The sequence below is a fragment of the Dasypus novemcinctus genome, chromosome 11 (genome assembly GCF_030445035.2).
Source record: "Dasypus novemcinctus isolate mDasNov1 chromosome 11, mDasNov1.1.hap2, whole genome shotgun sequence".
Lineage (NCBI taxonomy): Eukaryota > Metazoa > Chordata > Mammalia > Cingulata > Dasypodidae > Dasypus > Dasypus novemcinctus.
The window spans coordinates 90,430,284-90,436,440 of NC_080683.1; the positions used below are offsets into that span (position 1 = coordinate 90,430,284).

The 6,157-nt window shown below is 39.9% G+C and overlaps 1 pseudogene; it reads left to right on the top strand.

Moving 5' to 3' along the window:
• The first annotated feature begins 5,159 nt into the window (after positions 1 to 5,159).
• Positions 5,160 to 5,630, top strand: LOC101432462 (protein SYS1 homolog pseudogene; annotated as a pseudogene).
• The last annotated feature ends 527 nt before the right edge of the window (positions 5,631 to 6,157 follow it).

The following is a 6,157-nucleotide window of genomic DNA, read 5'->3' on the forward strand; positions in this document are numbered from 1 at the left end:
GGGGGAGGTGTGTGAAATAATAAATAAATAAATAAATAAATTCTTTTTAAAAAAGAAAGTGACTTCCCTCTCTTTAGAGCGCTTACAAGGTGTTTTAATTAAAAATTAAATTGATGTTATCATTTTTCCCTTTCTCAGATAAATGGTTGACCTTCTCTCTTATACACACTTTCTTCTCCTTTCTCATATTCTCCTATTTTTCATTTACTTTTTCCAATGATTTAATTACAGTCAAAGAAATAAAGGGCAAACCATAAAGGCAAAAGTTTTTAGGTTTTAGGAAATTAGTACAATTTCTAAATTCATAGAGTATAGTAGTTAAAATAACTCAGTGAAGGAGACATTTTCATACAACAGTAAATGTATTTAATATTTTCTGCGGCACTCTGTCTGATCTTGCTTGGAGAAAGATACACTCCCCAAAAGCAGTTTTATATGTAGTATAGGCACAGTGACTTCCTCAGACTTCCTGGCTTCCAGGACGCAGCTTCATGAAATCCACCCTCACCCAGCTTCTTACTCTACACAGCCTAGTTTTCTTGTTGCAGTAGGCAATGCCAAATGTTATCCCATTTGGATATAAAATTCTTCACTAACAAAGCCTAAATCATTTACAAATTGTTCTCATAACTATGCTTAAATTGGACCTTAGGATTTTTTTTCTCTCCATAAAATTGAGTTTTCAAAATGAGTATAGTTTATCTTCTTTCCTAATGACTGCTCCCAAAATTCTCCACTCTCAGACTATTTTAGCTCAATTGGAACAGGTGGTAGGAGCCAGAAAAACTGGCCATTGTAACACGTTTCCTTCCTGGCAGCAGCTGCTTTTCTTTTCTTATTTAATCTCTGAATCCTCCTCACTAAGAATACAATTAATCAAAGTGACTCCCCGTAGATTAATGTATGTAAAACCTAGAGTACAAAATGAAAGTCAGAAAACTATTGATCAGTAAACCAGTTTTTAGAAGACTATACCTGACCCTAACTGGTAAAAGCTTTGAACCTACAATTTTTCCAGAAATTAAATAATAAACTAATCAATCAATGACACATTTCATGGAAATTTTCTGATACTCTTCCTCCTGCACTTAACAGCATAACAGATTATCCCAAAACTTTGTGGCTTAAAACAACTATTTCATTTTACGCAGTATTTTGTGGATCAGGAAGACAAGATTGGTTAGGCAGTTCTCGCTTCAGGTCTCTCCTGAGGTTGGAGATGTGAGTTGAGACTGGAATCAGCCTAAGGCTCTACTGGGCTAGCTGTCCAAGATAGCACCCTCTACAGGCCTGGCAGCTGAAGCCTGGCTATTTGTGGGCATTTAGCTGGAGTTAACAGAGCACCTACACACAGCCTCTCCAGCAGGAAGGTCACAGGGTTGGACTTCTTACATGGCAGCTATTTGTCCAAGAATTGTGTCCTAAGAAAAGCCATAAGAAGTTGCAAGCCCTTTTTATTGAACCAGCTTCAGAAGTCCCATGACACTGCTTCCACTGCTTTCTGTTGGTTCCAAGCCAGTTGTGAAGGTTGGCCCAGTCAGGGACATAGATCCCCACCTCTGCAAGGGAGGAGTGTCAAAGAATTTGAGGACAAGGTTTAAAACCACCACAATGGCCATTGGCAACCCGTCTGTTATAATGAAAAAACCCTACTCCCTCTTCATACACTACTCCTCCCGAACAAGAGCAAAAGGAAACTTCCGGAATTATAAAGGTACCAGGTTTAACTATTTTGTTTAAAACAAACATTTTTAACCTTAGGGGGGGAAAGTTCAAGGATATTTTGGCTTTGTTATTAGGTCTCAGCATTGTTTCATGGAGCCTGAGACGTCTTCATGGATAATTCAGCTAATGAATTTGGTTCTAATCTGTAGTTTGACTAGGATTTTAACACAACCTATTCAAATAAATTTTTCAAAGAGAATTTCATTCTATTAACTACAAAATAATGGATCTCTAGGCTTCTGACAATGCAGAAGTTATTTAAAAGCATCTCCACTCCTTTTGCTACATATAAGTTACTTAAATGTTGTTGCAATTGTAGGGTGTTCAAAGCCGAAAGTAGATAATCAGAGCTTTTTCCATTGCCCTGAGGTTAGCTTCTTTGCATTATCTTTTTCCCAGGCAGCCAAGAGACATGTGACTAATTCTCAGTAAAATGAACAGATGATGTTTCCAGTGAAACATCTAAGGACTGGGATATTTCTGCGACTCACTTCCACCGAAGAGGAATCACATATCCCATCTTTCCTACCCCACTTGCCCTGTATGTAGTTCAAATATAACACTTAGGAAACATATTTATTTACCTGTCTATCTCTCCTACTAAATTGTAAACTCACACAGTGGCAGAAATGGAGCTTTATTTAGTACTTTTTTTATCCTGGATGCCTGGAACATGGAAGAATCTTAACAAATATTTGATGATTCTATTCTTTCTGTTTTCTTTATAAAGACATTGTTTCTGAAGACTTAAAAATGTGAAAGTATATATTGCACAATAAAAAGAATGTTGAATACTATGGGTTTCCAAACTTCTAAGAACTACTGTTGTAGTGATTAAGGCAGTGTTTCTCAATCCTGAGGCACATTAAAAACCTTTTAAAAATCCCAAATCCAATACCAGAAATCCAGATTTAATTGGTTTGTAGTGGGCTCAGACATCCATGCTTTGTAAAACTTTTTTTAACTTTTCATTTTGAAATAAACTTCAACTTACAGAAAAGTTGCAGGAAAAGAACAGGAAGTTTCCATCTGCCCTTCACCCAGCTTCTTATAATGTTAATGTCTCACATAACCATAGGACAATGATCAAAACTAAGAAATTAGCACTGATACAAAGCTACTAACTAATCTACTCAGATTTCACCAGTTTCTACAGTAATGTCTTCTGATTCAAGATCTCAGGTTGCATTTAATTGTCATTAATTGCCTCCTTAATTCCTCCAATTTGTGACAGTTCCCCATTCTTTCCTTGTCTTTCATGACCTTAACACTTTTGAAGAGTAGTAGGTGATTGTTTTGTAGAATACATGTCAACTGGAGTTTCTCAAATGCTTTCTCATTATTAGATTAAGGTGTTTTCATTTTTCCCCAGAATACCATAGAAGTAGTATGTCCTTCCCAGTGTGCTTTATCAGTGGGGACCTTAGCTTTTATGTTTTATTACTGGTGACAGTAGCATCGATCACTTAATTAAGGTCTTTTCTGCTGGGTTTCTCCACTGCCGCACTGCTCGTTTTAGCATTGAAATTAATAAATATCTTGGGGAACAAGCCTTGACACTATGCAAATATCCTCTTTCTCCTCAAACTTTCTCCTCAGATATTAAAACTAATTTGAGCATAAATCAGTGGATCTGCCTGCAACACTTATTGCTGTGTGGTTCTAATGGTGATTTTCTATTATCTCATTTCTTCCACATTTATTAATTGAAATTCTTCTGCAAGGTCATACTATGCCATCTCCTCAAGTTGCTTAACTCCTCGTTTATTTATTTCTATCATAATGGGCTTATGGGTGGAATTTTCTTAAAATCCCAGGTGATTCTGATTTGTATCTCCACTACATAGTCTTTGAACCTGGCTTACAATATACCCCCCCCCCCACCCGCCCCCATTCTGTTTGCTAATAGAATATCTTTGGTTTTTTCAATGTATATGCTATGGATATGACCTGTTCCCACAGTTCTACAAACTTCAGTTCCAACAGAGTACATTTCCCTCTGCCATACAGAAGCATGGCCACACCTTGAAACATCTTCTACTTCTAAATTTCTCTATCGAAACCCAAACTCATAACCTAGTCATAGCCTACTTCACAGTTAATAAGCTTCACTGTCAGCATGAACCCAAATCTTATAATATTCCTACTTCATAGATACTACATCACTTCCTTTTGGAAGTCACTGCCTCCTACCCAACCAGATGTATGGGTTAATCATTCCCATGTTACATTCCTAGCATCTCAAGATTCTGTGAAATTTTAAACTTCTTATACAGAGGGTTTCTGTATCATTCCTCTCGTTATCTCCTCTTCTCTGCATGGCACTTAGTAAATGTTCTAGTCCCTGCTACTCAAAGTGTGGATTACAGATCAACAGGACTGACTAGGTGCTTAGGAGAAATGCAGGGTCTCAGGGTCTCAGACCCACTGTATCAGAAATATTAAATCATTGTTCTAGTCCAGTAATTCACAAAATTAAATGTGCATGTGAATAATCAGAGGATCTTCTGAAAATACAAATTCTAATTACTAAATACAGGGTGAGGTCAGAGATTCTGGAGCTGCTGGCCCCTGGTTCATACTTTGAATATGAAGAATCTCATCCAGTTGTTCTCAAAATGTTGCCCCAGGAGAGCAGCAACAGCATCGCCAGAGAAATTGTCAGAAATGCAAACTCTTGGACCCAGTCCCAGAACTATTGGATTCAAAATTTGGGGAGTGGCTGCCAGCAATCTGTGTTTTAACAGGTCCCCAGGTGATTCTGATACATGCTAAACTGGAGAACCCTGGACTAGTCTATTGTTTCTCAAATTTGGCTGCACATTGGAATCACCCAGGGAGCATTAAAAAAACACTGATGCTTGATTCCCTTGGGCATATATTGTGTAACGTGAACACAGGATATGTTCGCAATCTTCTCAAGTGCCCACGGAATATTTACCAAGGCAGACCATGTCCTGGGCTATGTGAAAAAAAGCCTCAATAAATTTAAAAGAATTCAAATCATACAAATCATACAAAATATGTTCTCTCTCTCTACAATGTAATCAAATGAGAAATCTCTAACACAAAAGTAGCCAAAAAAAAATCCCCAAATATTTGAAAACCAAATAGCACAGATTTAAATACTCCCATCAAAGGGAAAATTATATAGTTTGAAGTAAAAGAAAATAGAGGCACAGTTATATATCAAAAAATTATGGGGTACATTTAAAGCAGGACCAACAGAGAAATTTATAACACTAAGCATCTATATTAGGAAAAAAAAAAAGTCTCCAAAGACCTCAGCTTCCATCCATCTTAAGAAACTAGAGTCATGGTGACGGCTGGCTGGCTGAGGCTCAGCGCTTGTCCCTGCAGGTGTCAGGCAACCCAAGGCTTAATGTGCAGTGGCAGACAGAACACGGGTCCGAGGCTGGGTCCCACAGGCTGGCATGGTGAGCCAGTTCTACAGCTACGTGTAGGATCCCTTGCTGATCCTGTATCAGACAGTCCTCATGCAACAGCCTATTACCACTCGCTGGGCCTGTGGCTGGTGCCGGTGGACGGGCTGGTGCACAGCAGCCCTTTGCAGGGCCAGATGTTCGACACTGAGATCCTGGGCTTCTCTGGGCTTCTCCAGGCTGGCTCTCCATGAAGTCCTTCATCCTCAAAGCCCCCACCTGTGCCCTGGGCTTGCTCTACTTCATCTGGTGGGGGAAGCAGTGTCTGGGTTTCACTGTCACTGTCCATTTCTTTTACCTCCCAGGCTGCTGGCTCTACAGCTCCCATTTCCCCTCCGTGCTGACCTGGTGGCTAGTCCAAGCCGTGTGCATTGCACTCATGGTTGTCATCGGGGAGTAATTGTGCATGTGGAGGAACCTCAAGGAGATCCCCTTAACTCAGCCCCTAAATCCAATATCTAGAATCGGACCCTTTGGACACCCTGCTGGGTGCTCCGACCCTCCAGATGAAGTCCAGACCAGGTCTGAGAGGAACCCTGGAAATGTGACATCTCAGTTGGTATGACAGAGGGAGTGAGGTCCCACCAAGAAGGCAGGTAGCAGTCAGGATCACAACAGCAAGAATGGCCTGTCTGCTGAAGCCCCTGGTAAGGCCAGGAAGGGGCCTCTTTGAAGGTAATAGCAGAGTTGGAACTGTGTCAATTTAGAGCCATTGTAACTGTCACCAGCCTGTTATTTTTCAAAAAGAAAAAAATCAAGGATTTCTGATTGGAGCAAATCACTCTTCTAGGCATCTGTCATACCTCCCTGGGACACCTATTATCTTCACCATGTGGCTGAACCATGTCAATTCTGTTTGAAGAAATCCTTGGTTTCTGGATCCATAGCCAGAGAAAGCCACGTAGGTACAAAGTAATAGGCTGCTGTCCCGGAGAGGATGGCAGATGGAGATAATATCAAGCACAAGGAAAATGCACAACCTGTGCTCT